Genomic DNA, 25,443 nt, shown 5'->3' with positions numbered 1-25,443 from the left:
AAGAAGGGGGAGCGGGTGGGGGTATTGCTGTTCCACTCTATAGTATTGAAAGATACATGTATGGTGGGCGGTAGGATAATGTAACTATTGTATGGAATGGTAGATATGGGGCTAGGCTAGGATTGTTGAACTGCTGATGATATTTCTTTTTGATCCTTGTTATCATCCAGGCATTGGGCGACGGAGATGTGTATGCTTTTCACAGGAAAATTAATAAAAGTCTGTTTTAAAAAAAAAAAAGAGTCCTGGAAGTGTGTAGTACAGTACGAACGTGACTAGTGTAAAATTAGCTAATAAGACCATCAGTATACACCATTAACATATGCCAATGAAACCAGAAGACCACGTCTTAAAGTGTGATAGAGTGCATATGTGTCTGGAGGAGGCTTCTAATAGGTTTAGAACATAGTAGGAATTTTTTTCCCATAATAACGCAAAACCAGCATACAAACAGATGCATATCTGAATTGGGAACCGGATATTGCATTTGTGAATTCCCCACTTTTGCACTATTCAGCAATTTTAATTACTCAAAAGCAACTTTCTAAATAACAGCTGGTATTACTAAAATGATATCACAAATCCGTAATACGAAATGTTCGCAAACAGGGATACTATAATGTAAAACATGGTTACTATAGTGAAAGTTATTTTTTCCATAAGGATATTTGATTTTAGCAAATTAATATTTAAGAATGGGACTAAGAGGAAGAGAAACGAATAGAAGGGTATTTGGAAAGTGACTTGTTTAGCTGTTCGCAGCGTCATCAATAATCTTTGAATTTTGAAAGAGTTTATTGGTGCTAAAAGGGAAGACCTATCACATTAGGGTTCACATAGGAAATCCATCAAGGACACAAGGCTTGATGGTAACTCCTGACATCAGAATTAGCTGGCCTTTTTTTTGCACATTCTACTAGGACTTTGGTTCACTTGTTTCTGCAATGGTACCTGTGAGAAGTTGGCCTGGTATAAGCTGTCCACTAGTTATAGTGGGCACCCTGTACCATTCCAAACAACCCCTTATTGATGATAGGTTAAAGACAACCTTTATTGAAAGCTATCCTAGTGGTAGCTATGGAGAGCAGCCTTCAGGCTAAGGCTTGAAGGAATGTAAAGCAGCTTGTTTTACCAGTCTATAATATCTTGAATGACCAAATGAAAGGGAACCACACCAGGTATATATATAAAATATATGTATTTATTTCTAAACACACCCTACTGGTCTCTTTATGAGGCTAGAGGTCCAAACACATAAGTTATACTTCAAATAGTACGGTAAAATAGCACAAATACGCGTCAGGCCCCTAGGGGCGAGCCAAACCTTATGCTAAAATAGTGGTATAAGAACCACAACTTAACTAGACACAAGGCCTAGAGCCTGTAGAATCGCTGGCACCCCAAGGAACCACCCAAGATAGTGACACAGGGGACCCACGGGGGCCGTGTGCAGTGTGAGAACACAGCCGCCAGCTCCCGTTAGCTTCTATGGGGAAAGTCGTGGTTAGAGTTTTAAAGATTAGGAACACTTAGAAATGAGTCAGGACCAAACCCTTTTGGATTTAGGAAGTTCTAGGGTCAACAACCACGGGAGCACCGGAGTACTCGAGTTACCACACTCAGGGAAGCCGGGTGCATAGGTGTCAAATGGTGTCGGGTCACGTTGTCGTTTTCAATGGGAGCTGTCAAAGAAGTGCTGCTGCCGGTAAGATGCAAAGTGTTCAAATAGATCCAAGCCTGGATTGAAGTCGAGAAGAACCTGAAAGTACCAGTGACCAGGGGCACTATAGACGAATGCCCACCGATATCGGGTGTTTCAGGTGAAGGATGTGAAGCTTGACTCTTCACCCATGAGGACCAGGAGGCGTCGAGGTCAACCAAGAGCTGGATTCCAGCTGGCCCACAAAGGATGTCGAGTGCTGCAGCATCGAGCCCGGATTGGACACAACAAGCCTTGGCAACAGCAACCCAATCAGAAAGGAGAAAGATGATTCGGTGCAGACCAGCAAGGTCTGAGGGACTCACCACTTGGTAGGGAGTCAGGGCACATCTGGAGCAAGCAGGGAAGCCCAATGAAAATCAAAGTTACCTTCACAGGAACCCACCAGTCGACGGACCAGGGATTGTGAAGGGACCTCAAGAGGAATCACAAAATGGTGGCCCACGGGTCACTCGGGGTGACTAGGCCAACAATCTTTGGTGGATTCTCTGCTCGAGGTGGGGGCTACAGGTAACCCAAAGCACAACTTCAAGAGACGTCGAGAAATCAATATACTTGCAACAGTGCATGGTGACCTTGAGTTCCAGTTCCACGTTACTCACAAGGGCTGCAGGTCTCAGCTTTGCTGGGGACTTGGGTTGGCCTCTGAGAAGTCTGGAAATCCTCTTCCTGTGTTGCAAAGTCTTCGGCGTCCGACCGGAGCTTCAGAGATGCAGACCGGCAATTGCTTTGTTGGAGCCTGCCAAGCACGGAAGTCACTCCTTGACCCCAAGGGTGAGTTTTTTGTCCTCTAGTCTGTAGTAGAGAGTCAAAGTTCCAGGATTCAGTTGCAGAGTTTCGTCCAGGGATATCTAAAGTCCTGTTGCCAGGGGTTCCTTACTTATACCCAAGGAAGGGGTTGGACTAATTCTAGTGATCCATCTATGGGAGGGTTTGGAAAGAGGGGTGGCAACACCCATTCCCTTTGCCCAGTTTGATGCCAGAGCAGGGGCTGGAAGCCCCAGAAGCGGTTTGAGCTGGACTATGCACAGGGACACCAAATGTGCCCCCAGTGCAGGACTTCAAAGCACTCTGAGAGTGCTCCCACCCAGCCACAACACACATGAAGCATTGGTATTGGAGCTACCATGGACTGATCACAAGGCCATTTATTTTAAGCTTAAAAGTATAAAAAAACAGCCCACAACACAAGCAAGTTTGACCAAAATTCCCTTGAGACGTTGGGATAAAGTAAAGGAGGGTGTGTTTGAATCAGTATTAGGTCCAGGTCCTACTGGACGAATTGGCAACAATAATATCACTGTACAGCAGTTTAATAACTGGATTCTGGGAGCAGCTGATAAGGTTGCACCAGTTAAACTAGTAAAAATACAAAAAGGGAAGCTATCTTCCCCGTGGTATACTACTGAACTCAAAAACTTAAAGATTGTGTGTAGAAAGGCGGATCGTCTCTGGAGGATCAACTACGATAACTCAAAGAAAACACTATATAATCTTGCTATCCGTGAATATAAGGAGGCAATAGTGGCGGCAAAAAAAGACTTCTTTTCAGTTAAAATCAAGGAGGTGGGTAACTCCTCCAGAGAATTATTCAAAACAGTTAACTCATTGAAGAAGCCCCAGCAAGTTAATATGTTTAAACCTGACCAGACTTTTTGTAATGCTCTCGCAGAACATTTTCAAGAGAAGGTCAAGGTAATCTATGGTAAATTTCTTAACGACACACAAGCTCAGAATTCCCTAGGGTCCCTCACACAGTTTCCATGTAGGCTGAATAGATTTCAACCGATGGGCGAAGATGAGGTTATGGGCATTCTGCTCTCTCTGAAATGCGGAGCACCAACTGATCCATGTCCCCCCTCTTTCATGCACCGTGCAGCGGATCCAATTTGCAAACATCTCACTCCGATTCTGAATCAGATTATAAGATCTGGTGAGTATCCCGCTATTTGGAAACGCGCTGCCATTACTCCCCTTTTAAGAAAATCTGCTCTGGACCCAGCAAATGTCAATAATTATCGCCCCATTGCTGGCCTTCCTTTTGCAGCTAAGGTATTGGAGAAACATCTGAATAAAGGACTTACAGCCTACCTAGATTCTAATAGTTTGTTAGATCCGTCACAACATGGCTTCAGGCCACGGCATTCGACGGAGTCAGCACTGGTTAGGGCGGCTGAGGAGATTCGTAGGGCAGTGGACAGTGTACTTCTTGACCTGTCGGCTGCCTTCGATGCCGTTAATCACCTGTCCCTATCACAGCGGCTGAGGGAAATTGGGATAGAAGGTACCGCCCATACCCTTCTGGCATCCTTTCTTAGTGGCAGGGAGCAGAAGCTGTTTTGGGAAGGTATGACATCAGAGGATTTCTTCCTTCCCTGCGGAGTCCCACAGGGGTCGGCCTTGTCTCCTACTCTGTTTAATGTGTATATGACGCCTCTGGCTGATCTTGTCAGGAAACATGGCTTTGTCCTAGTTTCATACGCTGATGACTCCCAACTTGAACTTACCACCAGCAATCAATGTGGAGCTACAGCAGGCAGGTTTTATTCTTGCCTCACAGAGATCATGTCCTGGATGGGTCAGAATTACCTAAAAATAAATACGGATAAGACCGAGGTGATGGAGTTTGGGCCAGGGTCGCCCCTGTGGAATAAATCATGGTGGCCGTCAGAGGCGGGTACATGTCCGACTCCAGTGGCAAAGGTTAGAAATCTGGGTGTCCTTTTTGATAACAATCTCAATTTGGGAGCCCAGGTAAATAGCCTTGTATCCTCATGCTACTATCTTTTGAAGACTCTAAGAAAGGTGCTCCCTTTCATACCACTTGATTTCCAAAAAACTGTGATGGTGGCTCTATTTCTTTCAAGGCTGGATTACTCCAATGCCCTATTCTTGAGGATTGATAAGTGTCAGCTGTTGAAGCTGCAATCGCTACAGAATGCAGCGGCTAGGCTATTGTTGGGTCTCAAAAGAGGACAACCAACCTCGGCAGCACTTAGATTCCTGCACTGGCTGCCCATCAAGCAACGTGTGGAATTTAAGGCTCTCAGGTATGTGCACAAGGCAATATACGGTGGCACTACAGAAGATCTGAGGATTTTTTTATACCCTACATCCCTGAACGTCCCCTGAGATCAGCTACACAGGGGCTTGCTGGGTCCCAAAAATCAAAAAGTCACGCTGGGGGAGGGGGGGGGGGGGGTCGGTCAATAACATACTGTGTGGCTAGACTGTGGAATAATCTGCCTCTAGCCATGAGACTCCAACCCGACCTCCAGGCCTTCAGGAAAGGGTTAAAAACCCGCCTTTTTGACACCATATGAGTGACCCTGATGTTTTCCCCTGCTAACGCACCTCAGCGCCAAGACGCCTCGGCATTCGAGCTCTTTACAAACATATACACATAAACATAAACATAAGCCTGTCTGGGAGGTGGTTACACCTCCCTGTGACAGGAAACCTATTGTCCAGGCCTCCCCTGCTGGAGTTTCAGTCAGCAGCAGTAGGCCAGACCCGTGTCTGTGGCTGCAGCTTCCATTTTGTGATGCCAGGGCTCTGTTGAGTTGGTACCGGGTATACCGTGCTGCCATGTCTCTCCCTCTAGAAGGGTGGGATCATATTCTCACATCAGGAACTGGTATGGCGGTATGATTCCAAGGTGTTTGACACCAAACACAACATGTTTCTATGCAGTCAGTCCAAAGTTACCATTAACCGTTTTAGATATAATGCACTTAAGAGTATATGGTCAGGCTGCACTACTGACAACCCCGGAGAAGAGATTCTGAAGGCTGCAGAGGGGCTAAGCTCATGCCTGGGCACCCTCTCACATATAACCAAGCACCCTGCCTTCAGGATTGATAAGGCCTGCCATAGGGGTGACTGATAGGTTTCTATGTGCAGTGATAGGTGAGATATAGTGAACCTATATCTCAGTAAAGGCTGCATGCATCACCTTACCCAGGCTACAGTAGCAAACTGTGGTGTCATTTTGGAGGGCTTTCCAGGGGTGGCATAATACATGCTTCAGCCCCTGGTAGGCCTCTGGGGTACCTATGCCCTGGGTACATAGTATACCATATACTAGGGACTTATAAGGGCACCTCATAATCCAATCTGTGATGTACCTAAGGTACATGAAATCAATTTAGAGAGGTAGCAGCTAGGCTGGGGTCCTGAATAGCAGGGCCCCAGCAAGACGAAAGTCGAACAACAGTGTTAAAGCAGCAAAAAGTAGGGGTAACCATGTGAAGCAGATCCTACTCTCCTACACGACAGGGACATTAAACTAACCTTGACCAGTTGAGTCTTCATGTTCTAAGTGGAAATATCTGGAGAGTCCATCTGCATTGGCATGATTACTCCCAGGTCTATGTTCCACTGTATTATCCATCCCCTGTAGGGAAATGGACCACCTGAGAAGTTTGGGGTTTTCACCCTTCATCTGTTTTAGACATAAGAGGGGATTATGGTCTGTCTGAACAATGAAGTGAGTACCAAACAAGTATGGCCTCAACTTCTTCAGAGCCCAAACCACAGCAAAGGCCTCCCTCTCAATGGCTGGCCAACGTTTTTCTCTGGGGGTCAACATTCTGCTTATGAAAGCTACTGGCTGATCCTGACCTTCATCATTCAATTGTCACAGTACAGCCCCTACCCCCCAACTCAGATGCATCTGTTTGCACAATGAACTTTTTGGAATGATCAGGACTTTGCAGAATGGGAGCCGTGCATATGGCCTGCTTCAGGTCATCAAATGCCTTTTGACAGCTAACTGTCCACTGAACCTTTTTTGGCATTTTCTTAGATGTTAAGTCATTCAGGGGTGTCACTATTGATCCATACCCCTTGACAAATCTTCTGTAATATCCAGTCAGGCCCAAGAAGGCTCTCACCTGAGTCTGGGTAGTGGGGGGAACCCAGTCCATTATGGTCTGGATTTTGCTCTGCCCAGGTACACAGCCTGACTCTGCACTATCTGGCACTTAGTAGCCTTGACAGTTAGGCCTGCTTTTTTCAGGGCCTCCAAAACCTTCCTCAGGTGGACCAGGTGATCTTCCCAGGTGGAGCTAAAGACAGCAATATCATCTAGATATGCTACACTATAGTCTTCCAAGCCTGTAAGGACTTGATTCACCAACCTTTGGAAAGTGGCAGGGACATTCTTCAAACCAAAGGGCATTACCACAAATTGATAGTGCCCACTAGGGGTAGAAATGCTGTCTTTGGCTTTGCATCATCAGCTAGTCTGATCTGCCAGTAGCCAGCTGTCAAGTCAAATGTGCTTAGAAACTTGGTTGAGGCCAAAGTGTCTATTAGCTCATCTGCCCTTGGGATGGGATGGGCATCAGTCCTAGTGACTTCATTGAGACCCCTGTAGTCCACACAAAACCTCATCGTGCTCTTGCCATCTTTGACGTGAGGTTTAGGCACAAGGACTACTGGACTAGCCCAGGGCTATCTGAGGGTTCAATGACTCCCAAATCCAACATCTTTTGGACTTCTGTCCTTATACAGTCCCTGACATGATCAGATTGCCTGTAGATCTTATTCTTCACAGGCAGACTGTCCCCAGTGTCCACTTCATGAGTGCACCAGGTTGTTTGAATTGGAGTCAGAGAAAACATATGTCTAAACTGGCTGAGACGTTTTCTGCAGTCAGTTTGTTGCTGGACAGTGAGGCTGCCTGCCAAGGCTACACCATCTACTGATCCATCATCAGGGTTCTATGAAAGCAGGTCAGGGAGTGGGTCACTCTCTTCCTCCTGTCCTTCATCAGTAGCTATGAGCAAGCCCATGTCAGCCCTGTCAACATATCGTTTAAGTCTGTTGACATGAAGTACCCTGTGGGGACTCCTATTGGTTCGAAGGTCTACCAAGTAGGTGACCTCCCCTTTCTGTTCAACAATTGTATGGGGGTCACTCCATTTGTCCTGGAGGGCTGCTGGGACAACAGGCTCCAACACCCACACGTTCTGCCCTGGCTGGTAAATAGTCAGCACAGCCTTTTTGTCATGCCAGGCCTTTTGTAATTCCTGGCTAGCCTCAAGCGTTTTTAGTTGCCTTTTTGATGTACTCAGCCATCCTGGAGCGGAGACCAAGTACATAGTCCACTATGTCCTGTTTAGGGGGTTTGAGAGGTAACTTCCATCCCTCCTTCACCAGACACAAAGGACCCCTAACAGGATGGCCTAACAAAAGTTCAAAAGGGCTGTAACCAACTCCCTTTTGTGGCACCTCCCTGTAGGCAAACAAAAGGCAGGGCAAAAGAATGTCCAATCTGCGCCTAAGCTTTTCTGGGAGACCTTTGATCATGCCCTTAAAGGTTTTGTTGAATCTTTCAACTAAACCATTGCATTGTGGGTGATAGGGTGTGGTGAATTTATAATTCACTCCACACTCCTTCCACATTGGAGTCAAGTAACTTGACATGAAGTTTGCACCCCTGTCAGATACTACCTCCTTAGGAAAACCCACTCTTGAGAATACACCCAAGAAGGCTCTTGCCACCACAGGTGCTGTAGTGGTCCTGAGGGGAATGGCTTCTGGGTTCCTAGTGGCATGGTCCACCACCACCAGGATAAATCTATGCCCAGAGGCTGTTTGAGGATCCATGGGACCAACAATGTCAATCCCAAACCTCTCAAAGGGAACCCCCACCACAGGTAGTGGTATCAGGGGGGCCTTTGTGGTTCCACCTGCCTTGCCACAGGCTTGGCAGGTCACACAAGAGCGACAAGTGTTCCACCTGCCTTGCCACTGGCTTGGCAGGTCACACAAGAGCGACAAAACAGTGTCTTCAGACCTATGGGGCCAGTGAAAGTGAGGGACAATTCTGTCCCAAGTCTTGTTCTGGCCCAGGTGTCCTGCTAAGGGAATATCATGGGTTAGTGTCAATAGGAAGCCCCTAAACTTCAGAGGTCTAACCAACCTCCTGGAAGCACCAGGCTTGGGGTCTCTACACTCTGAATAAAGGAGTCCCTCATCCCAATAGATGTTCTGGGTGCCACTAGCATTCCCAGCAGCCTCATCAGCAGCTTGCTTTCTGAGGGGTTGAATAGAGGGGCAGTTTTTCTGCTCCTGGCTCAGATCTGACCTGGAAGGGCCCTCTGTCCCCAAGAACTCAACCTGGTCAGGTTCAAGCTCCTCTGGGACAGTTCCTTCTTCAGGCTCAAGATCATCTCCCTCAGGAGGCTGATCTGTATTCTGAATTGGGTGGGAAGGCACTGCCTTAACCCTACTGTTCCTCCTCTTGGGAGGCACCTCGTCCATTCTTCCAGAATCCAAGGCCTGTCCAGTGTTAGACATTTTGGCCTGTGACCTAGTCACAGCAAAGACATGAACAGGGATCCCTAACATTTCTGCATGCGCCCTGAGCTCCACTTCAGCCCAAGCTGAAGTTTCCAGATAATTGCCAAGCAAGCATTCAACTGGTAGGTCTACCCTACTACACACTTATTCTGAACATTACCACCACCAATTGTAGCTGTACTAGGGGGAACAGTTGCCTTAGGGGCAATGGTGGCTGGGGTTGAGTCTTTGGACTTGGTGCAATCACTTGTCCAGTGAGTCTTCTGTTTGCAGATTTTGCACCATGGTATCTTTTGGCCTTTTCCCTTGTTAGACTATGAATCTCCACCCGAAGAAGATTTTTGGGGACCTTGTGAAGACTTCTGGTCTTTACTCTTCTCCCCACCCTTGTCAGAGTTTTTAGGATGTTGCTTCTTCTGGTCACCACCTTGGTTCTGAACCTTCTGCCTCACCCTGGTACTGACCCATTTGTCTGCCTTCTTTCCCAATTCTTGGGGAGAGGTCGGATCTGAGTCCACCAGGTACTGGTGCAACAGCTCATTTTGACAATTATTAAGGATCTACTCACTCATGATCAAATTGTACAATCTTTGAAAGTCATGCACTTTGCTGCCAAGTAACCAACCCTCCAGAGCCTTAGTAGCACAATCTTCAAAGTCCTCCCAGTCTTGATTCTGTGCCTTTTGGGTATCTCTGAACTTTAATCTATATTGTTCAGTGGTTAGGCCAAACCCTTCAATCAATGCACTTTTCAGACTGGTATAATCATCAGCATCCTCCTCTCTAACAGTGAGGAGCTTATCTCTACCTTTGTCTGCAAAGCAGAGCCATATGATTGCTGCTCACTGCTCCCGGGGGTCCCTTTGAACTTTACAGGCCCTTTCCAGTGCAGATATCAATTTGTGGATGTCATCTCCACTCTGGTAGGGAGGGACAATCTTTTTTAAGTTTCTATGGTCATGAGACCTCTCCCTATCTCTAGAGATGTTGCTGCCACCATGGAACTCTAGTCCCATTTTTTTTCTAGCTCTGTAGAACTCTAGGGCTTCCTTGTCTAAGGCTACCTGCTGCTTTCTGATGTGAAGCCGAGCTTCCTCATACTTCAGTAGTCTCTCTCTCCTCTCCTGGGAGGTTTCCCTCCTATGAGCAGAGATAGAGGTCCCTATAGATGAACCAGAATGGTTAGACTCCACTGACGGAGATCTAGACCTTCTAGGCCCACCACCAACTCTTCCAGAAGGGACAAAGAGGGGACCATTGTGGCCCACCCCTCATCTTCCATGGTAGCTGGATTTCCCAGGTGAATATCATTGTCATCTTCCTGGTCAGCCTTAGAGGTCAGGTCATGGGGAATTTCACCCCTAGGCCCTTCCTCATTTGCTGCACCACCCACTCTGCCTACCCCTTCACACCCTATAGGTCTTCTGAGATCATCCAGACAGAGTACCTCTATGAGATGCTGGGTGTTTGGACTTTTGCCTGTCTTCAGTCTCATAGTGATGGATAATGCTCTCAATTCCAAGAATGGGAGGTTATCATACTTGAAGATAAGAAGCCCATTGGCTTCTGGCAGGGACCCACTGGTTCCTGGCCTTGAAAACATTACTAGTGAGGTGTGGTGTATTGCACTGCCTACTCTATTGTGGCCTTCTAAACTATCTTGAGTTGTAGAAAGGGTGTGCTAAGTCCTTAACACACAACTCTAAGTTCAGTAGAGCTTAATGTATTCTAAAGCTTGTATTATATGTACATTGGGTACCTTTAGTGGTTTTCAGTCAGTCAATTCAATTGAGATTATCTGAGAAAACAAAAGCAAGCTGGAATCCCACACGCTGCACACCAATGTGAGAGGTTGGCCTGGTATATGCTGTCCACTAGTTATAGTGGGCACCCTGTACCAGTCCAAACAACCACTTATTGATGATAGGTTAAAGTCAACCTTTATTGAAAGCTATCCTAGTGGTAGCTATGGAGAGCAGCCTTCAGGCTAAGTCTTGAAGGAATGTAAAGCAGCTTGTTTTACCAGTCTATAATCTCTTGAATAACCAAATGAAAGGGAACCACGCCAGGTATATATATAAAATATATGTATTTATTTCTAAACACACCCTACGAGTCTCTTTATGAGGCTAGAGGTCCAAACACATAAGTTACACTTCAAATAGTACAGTACAAATAGCACAAATAAACATCAGGCCCTAGGGGCGAGCCAAACCATACACTAAAATAGTGGTATAAGAACCACAACTTAACTAGACACAAGGCCTAGAGCCTGTAGAATCGCTGGGACCCCAAGGAACCACCCAAGGTAGTGACACAGGGGACCCACGGGGGCCGTGTGCAGTGTGAGAACACAGCCGCGAGCTCCCGTTAGCTTCTATAGGGAAAGTCGCAGTTAGATTTTTAAAGATTAGGGACACTTAGAAATGAGTCAGGACCAAACCCTTTTGGACTTAGGAAGTTCTAGGGTCAACACCCACAGGAGCACCAGAGTACTTGCGTTACCTCACCCAAGGAAGCCGGGTGCATAGGTGTTAAATGGTGTCGGGTTGCGTCGTCGTTTTCAATGGGAGCTGGGAAAGAAGTGCTGCTGCCGTGAAGATGTGAAGTGTCTGAAGGGATCCAAGCCTGGATCAAAGTCAAGAAGAACCTGAAAGCAGAGGGGACAGAGTCTGGGTCACTTGCCAGTGACCAGGGACACGATAGATGAATGTCCACCGATGTTGGGTGTTTCAGGTAAAGGAGGTGAAGCTTGACTCTTCAGCCACGAGGACCATTAGGCATGAGGACAACCAGGTGCTGGATTCGAGTTGTCCCATGAAGGATGTCGAGTGCTGCAGCATCGGTGCCCAGATTGGACACAACAAGCCTTGGCAACAGCAACCCTCGCAGATAGAAGAAAGATGCTTCTGTGCAGACCAGCAAGGTCTGAGGGAGTCACCGCTTGGCAGGGAGTCAGGATACCAGAGAAGCCCAAGAAAAATCAAAGTTACCTTCACAGGGAACCACCAGTCGACGGACCAGGGATCGCGAAGGGACCTCAAGAGGAATCACAAAATGGTAGTTCACGGGTCACTCGGGGTGACTAGGCTGACAATCTTCAGTGGATTCTCTGCTCAAGGTAGGGACTACAGGTAACCCAAAGCTCGACTTCAAGAGACGTCGAGTAGTCAATGCACTTGCAAAAGTGCACGCTGACAAGGAGTTCTGGTTCGCGGGTCTCAGCTTTGCTGGGGACTCGGGTCAGCCTCTGAGAAGTCTGGAAATCCTCTTCCTGTGTTGCAAAGTCTTTGGCGTCCGGCGGGAGCTTTGGAGATGCAGACTGGCAATTGCTTTATTGGTGCCTGCCAAGCAGGGGAGTCACTCCTTGACCCCAAGGGAGATTTCTTCCATCCTCTAGTCTTGAGTAGAGAGTCGAAGTTCCAGGATTCAGTTGCAGAGTTTCGTCCAGGTATATCTAAAGTCCTGTTGCCAGGGGTCCCTTACTTATACCTAAGGAAGGGGTTGGACTAACTCTAGGGGCCCACCTATGGGAGGGTTTGGAAAGAGGGGCGGCTACACACATTTCCTTTGTCCAGTTTCGTGCCAGCACAGGGGCTGGAAATCCTCTTCCTGTGATGCAAAGTCTTTGGCGGCCGGCGGGAGCTTTGGAGATGCAGACCGGCAATTACTTTATTGGTGCCTGCCAAGCAGGGGAGTCACTCCTTGACCCCAAGGGAGATTTCTTCCATCCTCTAGTCTTGAGTAGAGAGTCGAAGTTCCAGGATTCAGTTGCAGAGTTTCGTCCAGGGATATCTAAAGTCCTGTTGCCAGGGGTCCCTTACTTATACCTAAGGAAGGGGTTGGACTAACTCTAGGGACCCACCTATGGGAGGGTTTGGAAAGAGGGGTGGCTACACCCATTTCCTTTGTCCAGTTTCGTGCCAGCGCAGGGGCTGGATGCCCCAGAAGCGGTTTGAGCTGGACTATGCACAGGGACACCAAATGTGCCCCCAGTGCAGGACTTCAAGGCACTCTGAGAGTGCTCCCACCCAGCAACAATATACATAAGCCTGTCTGGGAGGTGCTTACACCTCCCTGTGACAGGAAACCTATTGTCCAGGGCTCCCGTGCCAGAGTTTCGGTCAGCAGCAGGAGGCCAAATCTGTGTCTGTGGCTGCAGCATCCATTTTGTAATGCCAGGGCTCTGTTAAGTTGGTACCGGGTATACCGGTGCTGCCATGTCTCTCTCTCTAGAAGGGTGGGATCATATTCTCACATCAGGATCTGGTGTGGGGGTATGATTCCAAGGTGTTTGACACCAAACACAACATGTTTCCATGCAGTCAGTCCAAAGTTAGCATTAACCGTTTTAGATATAATGCACCTAAGAGTATATGGTCAGGCCGTACTTCTGACAACCCCGGAGAAGAGATTCTGAAGGTTGCAGAGGGGCTTAGCTCATGCCTGGGAATCCTCTCACACATAACCAAGTACCCTGCCTTCAGGATGGATAAGGCCTGCCATAGGGGTGACTGATAGGTTTCTATGTGCAGTGATAGGTGAGATATAGTAAACCTATAACTCAGTAAGGGGTGCATGCACCACCTTACCCAGGCTGCAGTAGCAGACCTGTGGTGTAAATTTTGAGGGCTTTCCAGGGGTGGCACAATACATGCTTCAGCCCCCGGTAGGCTTCTGGGGTACCTATGCCCTGGGTACATAGTATACCATGGATTTATAAGGGCACCTCAGACTCCAATCTGTGATGTACCTAAGGTACATGGAATCAATTTAGAGAGGAAACAGCTAGGCTGGGGTCCTGAATAGCAGGACCCCAGCCAAAAAACAGTGTTACAGCAGCAAAAAGTGGGGGTAACCATGTGAAGCAGATCCTACTCTCCTACAGTAGCTACAGGAGAAACAACATTAACTAAGACACTTTGATCACGTTGTTCTTCTCACCTCTTGAGAGCTCTTAAAGAGGGCTGTTCAATTTATCTTGAAGAGGCTGACATTTTGATTGCACATTGCACCAGTACCTTATCAATAAGATGGGGTTTGTTTGGTTTATGTGGTGGTGCCTAGGTGGTACTCTGCATGACCCGTGAGACATGCACATCAGATTGCTCTCCCTAAAACATGGCTGGCCATCAACCCAACCGCAACCCTCTACTGACCTTGTGATCTGTATTTAGCTTTGGGTGCTGATGTGCAGGGGTGTTGTATTTATCAGGCGCTAAAGACAGAGGTGTCAAAGGCTGACAATAACTCTCATGACAAATGGATCAGGAAAGAGGCTATGGAGGTGATAGTCTCTACTAGCGGCTTTTGTTACAGATTTGAAGGGGAGCCTGTTTTCATGATGATGCACGTCAATTAAACGAAACTGAACCTTTTATTCATTTTAGTTTTAATATTTTTATACTTTTTCTACAATCGCACCGCTTGAATTGTTCTGACTGCTCTAATAAGCTGTCAAAGTATAAAACATTAGAGCTCATTTAGTGTTTGGTAGGAGAACAGCACCGCCATTAAATGGCGATATCCACACTGCTCCTTATTTAGTGTCCGGGGAATTGCAGGGTTTCCAAGGGTGAGGCCTCAGCTGACTCTGCCTTGGGAAAGCATTGACCTCACAGCCCATCTGCACTGCCCTGCTGGAGTCTACCATGGAGCTGTCACTTTACTCAGGGTTCTTCTCAAACTGCATTGTGCAGGGCAAGGCTCAAACATAGGGATTCAGCCGGTGTTTTTTGCATGGAGTATACAGGTGGTAGTTGCAGGGGTTAGGTATGTGGAGGCAACGGCAACCAGCTTTACACTGACGCAGGGAAATTGACTATAGCCATGCTACATAAATCCAGAGATAGCAGTGCTTTTTCTATACCAACATGGCCCCCACTGTTCACAGCTATCAGTAGGGGTTATGACAGGTGACTTAATACAATACGCTGGAAATCGCTTCTTCTAGTAGGGTACAAGGGGTAGGTCCCTATTGCTGTGAGGTTGGACCATTCAGAGTAGTTTAACAAAGCAAAGGATAGAATACCTCAGATATGTTTATATGCATTTGGTAAGATCAAAAGGGAACAAGTTGATTGTTCAGCTGCATCTTTGTGCGTATTATACATTTTCAGTATCGCTACGCTACTGATATATTAGAGTTTAACATACACAAGAAAATAAGATCCAAAATTGTAACAATAAACACAGACACAAAAAGTAACATTCAATTTGTGTCACCAATTACTCATATCTTTACATATGCATAATCAAACTATAGGAAAGAATAGAATAATTCCAGACCAGCCTGTACATGAGCCTAGGTACTGTGAGGCAGGTGGATTGTCCTTGCAGTTCCACTTCTCCTACTCATGACCAGGCATGCAGACCTGGGCGTGGAAAACTTACAGTGGCACCCGACTGCAGATGGACCCTTGGAAATTGTAATATTTCCTGCGTGTCAGCATTAATGATAATGATGAAAACATGGAGGCCTAGGATTTCACCCAGATATCCCCCTTCAACTATGCACGAAGCTGGTCAGACCTTTGATCTAATATTACCTTGCAGGCTTGAAACCTAGGGCATGACTATAGAAGCAAAACAATGTTCTGACCATTGCAGGATCACCTTGTCAGTAAAGTCAGGCAGTGATCAGTCACAGTATGTGCTCAATACAGAGGAGCCTCTGTCCACACACACCCAGAAGCTTTCACCTCAGGCCACTCCTATGGAAACAGTGTCACAGACATTACTCAAAACCCTGCACAATATCACTGCTGTACTTGAGTGGCCTTGGCAGAGTTTTTATGAGTGGACAAGACAGTCCAATGATACGAAAAGTAATGCAAGAGAGAAATTAGATCATAACTAGTAGGGAGAGATGGGTCGAGATTTCGTCAGTATGACTGACAGCTTGCAGAAAGTGCACAACATCTGGCCGGGTCTCTTTGCGCTAGGAGAGAAACAACGTGAGATCAGACTAGCACTGTTAGATTAAAACCAATCGGGCTAGGCATCAGATTAAAGCAAAGAAGTGTACAGAAAGATATCCGAATGAAGGAGCAGTAAATCAGATTTCATTAGTGGTGGAAAATTATATTTCTACATCTATAAAAGGCACGATTTGTCATTTTGCTATTTCATGAAACTGAGGAGTTTTTATTTTTATTTATAACTATTCCTCTTTTAAAATATGTGGAAGGATGTTTCTTTCCTGCAATGTCTCCTCCGGTCCCATAATTCACAGAAAAGACAGTCATAGAATTTGAGAGGACAGAAGCTGGGTTAGCATATTAATTAAAGACATCATCATTGCAGACTTGCTGAGAGGATGCCAAGTGCATAATGGTTATTACTGGAGGAAGAGAACCATGATTGGGCTTGGGTCGTAAAATAGAGTGAAATATCCGAAGCCGAGGGAGGAGCGCGTGCCAGTGGAGTCTCGAAGTAAGGTGGAAGTAGCAGATGACTAGGGTTACACCAGCTGGAGAGTCAGCAGTTTGAGTATCATACATTAAAGATTCTAAATACTGTCATAAAGCATGTTCTAAGGGCAGCTCATGCTTCTTGGAGACCGATTTGGGGCAGAGTCAGGACGGTGGCCAGCTTCACGCCAGTGTCCATGAGCTGGGCTGTATGAATAAGAGCGGAAGTGAGCCACGCCTGGGGTGTTGTGTTTTGGTTTAAGACGTCCAGTGGTGTAGGACGGTGACACGGGCCCCAGTGGCAAACAAGGAAAACAGTTGCCTCAAGAAAAGTCGTGGGCCCTAGCCCCACATATTTTCTAAGTAAGGACACAAACCCGTGTGCATGGCACTTAGAAATAGCCATGAGCATGTGCGCTCAGTCACTTTTATTAGCAGGCCACGTCACTCGTGATGCCTGTGTTGGATGGGTGTGTGGTGGGTGAATACCCAGCCCTCAAGTAGAGCCTGGTAAACAGGTGCCTGCTGAGACACTAGAACTGTCCAAACAGAACACTACACCCTCCCACCACTGGTTGGGTAGTAAAAACAGTGATACTATGGGCTCAGTTGGCCCTGAGGTCTCTAAGCTCTGGTGCTGCTGCACCTCCTGCACCATTAATAGCAAGACGTGTAAGAGATTAGACAGTGTAACAAGCACTTGATATGCGTGGGAGTAAGGTTTTTTCAATTGTTGTCTGATGCTATAAGTAACAAAGCCTTAATTCAAACTCAAGGGCATGGTAGGTCAGTCTGACATGGCTGCCATATACAGACGTGCACGACGGCTAGGCCAATGTTCATGCCTCACTGAAACAATGTTTTCACTGTCAGTTTGTCATATCCTTTAAAACCCTCTTTTTAATTACCACCTCCACTCTGTACGCGCTCATAAACATCTCCGCCAGAACAAAGGCTGTCGGGATTATACAAATGAATGGAAACACAAAAACAGAGCCGCGGACCTGGATAATGAGCATTTAAAGGGCCCGCGAATCAGCGCAACAGCTTAAAATGTAATTCAACCATAGCAAGTGATCGTTAACATGATGTTTGACCGAAGAGCAGAAGCGTAATGCATTTGTTAATCTGCGGTCGGTAATGGGGTCATCTCGTCCCTGCCTCCCCCTTTCTCCCGACGGCTCTGATTGTTCTAAGTGGAGGCCTCATTCGAGCTAACTGCATTACTGGGAAAGGGAAAATACATAAAGATGCATAGCTCTCATAATATAGATGTTGTCTTTTTCAAAGCCGGGTTGATTACGTCGTGAATAGGTCAGCCAGTGCGCTTGACATTTCTTCTCTGTTTCCTGTGACCTTTTAATAAAAATGCCTTGATTTTTTGGAGTAGGAAGGAGGCGTTAGCTGTTCAGTTATAGGGACTCTCCCGCGCTCAGTCGCTAAATACAAAGAAAGGACTCACTCGGCACCAAAACACACACAATATTTCTCCCGTACATGTGTGCTGAAGCGAAATTATAAAACCTCCTTCTAGAAAGGGCAATTCCAATTAATTCCCAGCGGATCTTGAAAGAGATCCGTACTACAATGAAACAACGGCTCGCTCATATTTAAGACAGTAAATTAATATTGCTTTTACCGAGCACATCTGCCTTGTACCATGTAGGTTTAAGTCGTGGTGCTAATCTTGAGATGAGCTGCACAAAAGCCTAGTACAGTAATTTGTTGTCCGTAATGAAGCACTGAATGTTCTATGGAAATCAACCCTAATGCGGGCCTCATTAATTTTACCAATGTGAAAAAACAAAGATTAAGGTAAAGTTAAGCTTATCTTTGTTTACGAGAGCATACCATATGTTTAAAAAAATGAGAATTTCACTGATAAAACACAGTTTGAGGGATGTTATGGTTACAGAAGAAAATCCACTGAATTTTGCCAGTTTGGTTCTGTAAACTAACCATAACTTGTGCCCTGCCATGAGCTGTTTATGACATCACATATGACATCAACGATGACATGCTAAATTTCATCCTTGATAACATAACTGATGGCATCTCAAATGACATCACTGATGAAACCACCCAATGGTATGAATACTAATTTCCTTTTAAGAAATGTATTTGTAAATAAATTATTATGTGCCAAGTAGTTCCCCTATAAATAAGACTTGCATGAAAAGATATTTTGTTATACACTCTGTCACCATGTAACATACAGTAACATGTACATCACATGTAAACTGCAAAGCAGTGTCTCACACCATACCCCTCCTCAGTTTACAATCACACACAGTGCAACATATACATTACCATTATACAGACATTTAGCCATTCTTACAGAACAAGACACCATTATTTTGCAAAATAATCAATACAAATCTATTTTATACAAAAAAAAGTCAACAAAAAGTAGTACAAAAAACTCGTTTAAAAAAAAGATCTGACTCATAATAGAAATATCTAAATTTATCAATCACATGCTTGGAAATATTATATTATTTAGATTTATAATCACAGCTAACTATAACTTCAATTTGAGCACTTTTTCAGTGAAAGTCTTACTTTGTCATTTGGTCATATACAACATCCAACTGTCCTTTGTGCCTACCCTCTTATTTATGACCAACCTCCACTGTACTGCTAGCAACGTTCTTTGGAACAAAAATCCTCAATATTCAGAGATCACTGCCTGCCCTGCCGGATAGTCTTCCTTCTGTCTGCCAGGTAGATCCTGACAGACATAGCAACAGGCGTACCTTATTTAGACTCATCTCATTGGAATAATACAGGGAAGCCATCTTAAAATGTAAATCGGTCTCCCCTCTAGATGCCTGCCCCCTACTCTGTTAGCTGCAGCAGTAGATTTAATCAAGTCTGTGATTAACCCTATTTTTAACCTTTCTCTTTCCTCTGGGGCCATGCCCGCGGTCAGAAAACTGGACAAGTTGTCCCTCTGCTCGAGAAGCCTGCACTTAACCCCAGTATCTTTTGTAACTAAAGGCCCATTTCTCTTCTCCCGGTCTCTACAAAAATGCTGGTGAAACAGATCAATGCTTAGCTTTCTGAGTATCTCGAGCAAGGCAAGCAGTTACATCCCAGTCAATCTGGTTTTCGCCCCTGTCACAGTAAGGAATCAGCAGTACTGGAGATCGCTGGCCATATTAAATGGTCATTGGATTCGGGGGAAAATGCGGCCTTGATCAACCGTGACCTGTCTGCCTCATTTGACACCATCCCACACTCTATCCTCTTGCACCAACTGTCCCCCATGGGTTTGGGAGGTACTGTGTAGGACTGGTGCAAACCCTTTTTGGTCTCCATAGGGCAATCGCTTTGGCTTGCTCCTTTCTCCTCTGAGGTTAAGGCAGTCAACAAAGGGGTCAAGCAGGGCTCTTCAGTAAGCCCTACCCTTACCCTTTTTCTCGTCTTCATGTCCCCTTTGGCTTCTGTAGTCAATCTGTTTGGATGTAAAACCATTTCATACGCCGATGACACCCAGTTGCTCTTTGTCTTCTATGGATCCCATGCATCTATTGCAGCATCTTTTACAGATTGCATGTGAACCATCTTTGATTGGATGCAGGGCAGCCATCTCAAATGCAATGCAGAGAAGATGGAAATCATTCCATTTGGATCACATGGGTCAAGCAGGTGGGAAGATCTACCGGCATTCCTGTCCTTCCCCCTCCATTTTAGTGGTTAAAAACCTGGGGGTGAAGCTTGGTACCACCCTCTCTATGAGGCCGCAGATTTCTGCAGTGGTTGCCAATGCTTTGCGATCCTGCACAATCTCAAGAAATTTCTGCCCCGCCTTCCTCCTGAGGTTAGCAGAGTGGTGGTGGGGATGGCTATGGAGACTCCCATCTCCGTGTAGCCTCAGGTGATCGTTGCTCCTCCCACGGCAATGGAAACCGTCGGAGAACGCGGACTTCTGCTGCTGCGGAACTGAAAACGCCGAAACGCTGAACAAGGAAAACGGAACGGGGCAGAAATCAGAAGGTTGCATCGTGTCCCCCCCAAAAAAATTCTGACCTGGTCACAGGCTCCATAGAGCTTCGCTGGCGCTTTAAACCAGAGCAGCAAGAGCGCGACTGAACGGCTCTGAAGTGCTTCTGTGCACAGCAGGATGGCAATTGTGTGTCATTGGTGCGAGAGAAGTTGTTAGGAATAGAGGAGCTAGCAAAGATGATCCTGGTCGAGGTCCATGGAAGCGGGTAGGAACTTACTGGGAGTAGCGAGGGGAGGCAAGGTGGCAATGGGGTGCTGGATGCTGGGAGATTGAGTACCGGGCTAAAAGCGTAGCTAAACCACGGAACTGGCAAACTAACTCTGCCACTGCCACTGGCAGTGGGATCAATTGCAAGTTGGGAGTGTGGGAATAAGTGTCGGTAGTTGCACAAATACACTACAAATAACTTTTAAGCCCTTAGCAGTGAAGAATTCGGGCCACTTTGTGTAAATCTTATATTTTGGCTACCGCAGGGAGCTAAGACTTTGGATACCAGGTACGTTGTGCGAAGATTGCAAGAACCTAATGTAAGATGGGAAGGCACTCCAAACAAGTGAATGCAATAGCCAAAATTGAAGCAGCAACCGAGCTGAAAGCGAAAAAGCGCTTGATGCAAGTAAAAGGGACAACAGCATCTTCCAAAATGGTGTGTCCAGCAAGCCAGTTAGGCATGAGCTCAAGTTTTGATATCTCTGCGGAAGATCTGGCGGAGTCACAGCGCGAGCTACCGCAAGACGGAGAGGACCCCTCAGGTTTGATCCTAATGGAGGGGCATATTGTTGGAGAGAAGGTACAGATCAACGAGACGAGTGAGGTTGCTCCAGGGATGAAAAAAGTTGAATTGAAGAACTCTAAGGATTTTCCTCTATTTACAAAAAAAACACTCAGCCCACAGCCGCTCAAGCACCACCATGCCTAGATACAGTTTCGGCAGCAGCGTGAGAAGATGCGGCAATTAATTCCTTGCAGATGCTACATATATCTCCACCTTCTCGGATCCCAGCTTTGGCACCCCTGACACCTTCAACACTTGGACTTTGCTAGAGGAAGGACAACCGGTGCATGGAAAAGCAAGTCCTTCAGCTCTATCAGCTCAGCCTTTGCCCCCTGCTAAATCCTCTTTTGTCATAAACATCCTAAAGCAGCAGCTGGAGAGCTGGTCTCAATCTCAATCGCAGGAACCATCTTGAGACCCATTGAAGAGCGGCCTGGAACTGACAGGTCCAACAGCCAGCCAGAAGAGTAAAATTAAAAAAATGGAGTCAGAAACTAGAACTGGCGAAACCAATACACAACAACTGGAAATTAAAACCTTACTTAATCTTATACTGGACAAGATCAGAGACATGAAAAAAATCTCAAGAGAACGAGATAGCCGCACTTCATCTTTGGCTTGGAAAATCGAGGAGGCAGTGGTGGGTATCCCTGCAAGATTTCAAGAAGCCGAATTAAGGATTGCTCAGCTGGAGGATCAGATGAGCTCAATACTTCAGAAAGCTAACTCAGTGATGGAAGACAAAATTGTCCTTGAGAACAAACTTGAAGAATTGGAGAACCTCTCACGCCTCTCACGCCCATCAAATCTTCGACTTGTCGGAGTTCCTGAGGGGTGCGAGGGAGCAAATACTCTCTTATGGGTTGAATCCTTTATTAAACAAAAAGTGCTCCCAGATTTTACTGAGGATTTAACATTAACCAGGGCACATCGGGTTCCTGCTCATCCCATTCCCAACGCTAAATTCCCTCGTACAATTCTGACTAACTTTTCTGACAATTGAGTAAAAGAGAACATTCTGTCTAAAGCGATCCACCAGAGACAGTTTTTCATTAACAAAGAGACTAAATGTCAGATCTTTGCAGATATATCTGTGGCAGCGGCGTGTAGGAGTAAATAGTTTGTGAAACTCCTGTATTTATTTAAAGCTCAGGGGGCCCAGACGTCTATTGCTCAGCAATCTAAGCGCAGGGTGTTGGTCAGGGGAAAATGTGATATGTTTGCGCGCATTGAGGAAGCCCCTGATTTTTTGAAAGAGATCTCTATTGTAAAAATGAAGTTGGGGTACTCTTAAATGTCTGAATTTGGGATTCTAGATTGAAAAGTTTTTATTGTCGGGTGGCGGGGGTAGATCACCTAGTGTGCTGGTCCATGGCACTCATTAGTGTAGAAGGGGGGGCGAGATGTGGAGGGCGGGGGTTGTGGGGGTGACCACATCCCTGGGGGGGTTCACTGGGTCTGGGGAGGGTGGGTGTGGGATTATTGTAGTAAAAAGAGTAAAATGAGTAGATGCAGATAGGAATTGTGCAAACAACAAGCTTATTTAAGGAATAGAAATCGCTAGTAAATGTAGGATTTTGTCAATCAATGCCAATGGCATGCTCAACAGACAAAAATATGGTGGGCTTATTAGGTTGCTCGCCACCTTTAATTCCCATGTTTTGTTTTTCCAAGAGATACCTAAGGGGATGATGGACGGAGCGCTTGAGCAAATCAAACGCGCACCCCCAGTCTTCTGATCTGGGTTTAATCCATCATCATTCTTTAGCTCACTCCACCACCCCAGTTCAGACATGGCAATATGCAAATCAGTCTGACCCTGTGCCTCATGGGAACAGTCCAGCCCGAACTGCCAAGCCATGTCATCCCTGGACCGGAAACAAGCATCCTGGGACCGGTTTCGGGTTCATAACCCTCATCAGCCAGGCTATCTTGAATCCAGTGGCAAAGTGAGCAAGGGACCCACGTCTGGGCATACCCTGCCAACTTAGGGCGAACAAAGCAATACCAAAGGAGATGATGGACGGAGCGTTTGAGCAAATCAAACACTCACCCCCAGTCAACTGATCTGGGTTCAAACCATCATCATTCTTTAGCTCACTCCACAACCCCAGTTCAGACATGGCCATATGCAAATCGGTCTGACCCTGTGCCTCATGGGAACAGTCCAGCCCGAACTGCCAAGCCATGTCTTCCTTGTACCGGAAACAAGCATCGTGGGACCAGTTTCGGGTTCATAACCCTCATCAGCCAGGCTATCTTGGATCCAGTGGCAAAGAGAGCAAGGGACCCACATCTGGGCATACCCTGCCAACTTAGGACGAACAAAGCGATATCAAAGGGTGTGATGGACGTAGCGTTTGAGCAAATCAAACACTCACCCCCAGTCAACTGATCTGGGTTTAATCCATCATCATTCTTTAGCACACTCCACCACCCCAGTTCAGACATGGCCATATGCAAATCAGTCTGACCCTGTGCCTCATGGGAACAGTCCAGCCCAAACTGCCAAGCCATGTCTGCCCTGGACCGGAAACAAGCATCCAGGGACCGGTTTCAGGTTCATAACCCTCATCAGCCAGGCTATCTTGAATCCAGTGGCAAAGTGAGCAAGGGACCCACGTCTGGGCATATCCTGCCAATTTAGGGCAAGCAAAGCGATACCAAAGGGGATGATGGACGGAGCGTTTGAGCAAATGAAACACTCACCCCCAGTCAACGGATCTGGGTTTAATCCATCATCATTCTTTAGCTCACTCCACCACCCCAGTTCAGACATGGCCATATGCAAATCAGTCTGACCCTGTGCCTCATGGGAACAGTCCAGCCCGAAATGCCAAGCCATGTCTTCCCTGGACTGGAAACAAGCATCCTGGGACCGGTTTCGGGTTCATAACCCTCATCAGCCAGGCTATCTTGAATCCAGTGGCAAAGTGAGCAAGGGACCCACGTCTGGGCATACCCTGCCAACTTATGACGAACAAAGCGATACCAAAGGGAATGATGGACGGAGCGTTTGGGCAAATGAAACACTCAACCCCAGTCAATTGATCTGGGTTTAATTCATCATCATTCTTTAGCTCACTCCACCACTCCAGTCCAGACATGGCCATATGCAAATCAGTCTGACCCTGTGCCTCATGGAAACAGTCCAGCCCGAACTGCCAAGCCATGTCTTCCCAGGACCTGAAACAAGCATCCTAGGACCGGTTTCGGGTTCATAACCCTCATCAGCCAGGCTATCATGAATCCAGTGGCAAAGTGAGCAAGGGACCCACATCTGGGCATACCCTGCCAATTTAGGGCGCACAAAGCAATACCAAAGGGGATGATGGACGGAGCGTTTGAGCAAATCACACACTCATCCCCAGTCAACTGCTCTGGGTTTAATCCATCATCATTCTTTAGCTCACTCCACCACCCCAGTTCAGATATGGCCATATGCAAATCAGTCTGACCTTGTGCCTCATGGGAACAGTCCAGCCCGAACCTTCAAGCCATGTCTTCCCTGGACCGAAAACAAGCATCCTGGGACCGGTTTCAGGTCCATAACCCTCATCAGCCAGGCTATCTTGAATCCAGTGGCAAAGTGAGCAAAGGACCCACGTCTGGGCATACCCTGCCAACTTGGGGCGAACAAAGCAATACCAAAGGGGATGATGGACGGAGCGTTTGAGCAAATCAAACACTCACCCCCAGTCAACTGATCTCTGTTTAATCCATCATCATTCTTTAGCTCACTCCACCACCCCAGTTCAGACATGGCCATATGCAAATCAGTCTGCACTGTGCCTCATGGGAACAGTCCAGCCCGAACTTCCAAGCCATGTCTTCCCTGGACCGGAAACAAGCATCCTGGGACCGGTTTTGGGTTCATGACCCTCATCAGCCAGGCTATCTTGAATCCGGTGGCAAGGTGAGCAAGGTACCCACGTCTGGGCATACCCTGCCAACTTAGGGCAAACAAAGCGATACCAAAGGGGATGATGGACGGAGCGTTTGAACAAATAAAGCACTCACCTTCCGTCAATTGATCTGGGTTTAATCCATCATCATTCTTTAGCTCACTCCACCACTCCAGTTCAGACATGGCCATATGCAAATCAGTCAGACCCTGGCCCTCATGTGAACAGTCCAACCCGAACTGCCAAGCCATGTCTTCCCTGGACCTGAAACAAGCATCCTGGGACCGGTTTCAGGTTCATAACCCTCATCA

The sequence above is a fragment of the Triturus cristatus genome, chromosome 5_1, assembly GCF_964204655.1.
Source record: "Triturus cristatus chromosome 5_1, aTriCri1.1, whole genome shotgun sequence".
Taxonomy (NCBI): domain Eukaryota; kingdom Metazoa; phylum Chordata; class Amphibia; order Caudata; family Salamandridae; genus Triturus; species Triturus cristatus.
This window is presented reverse-complemented; position numbering follows the sequence as displayed.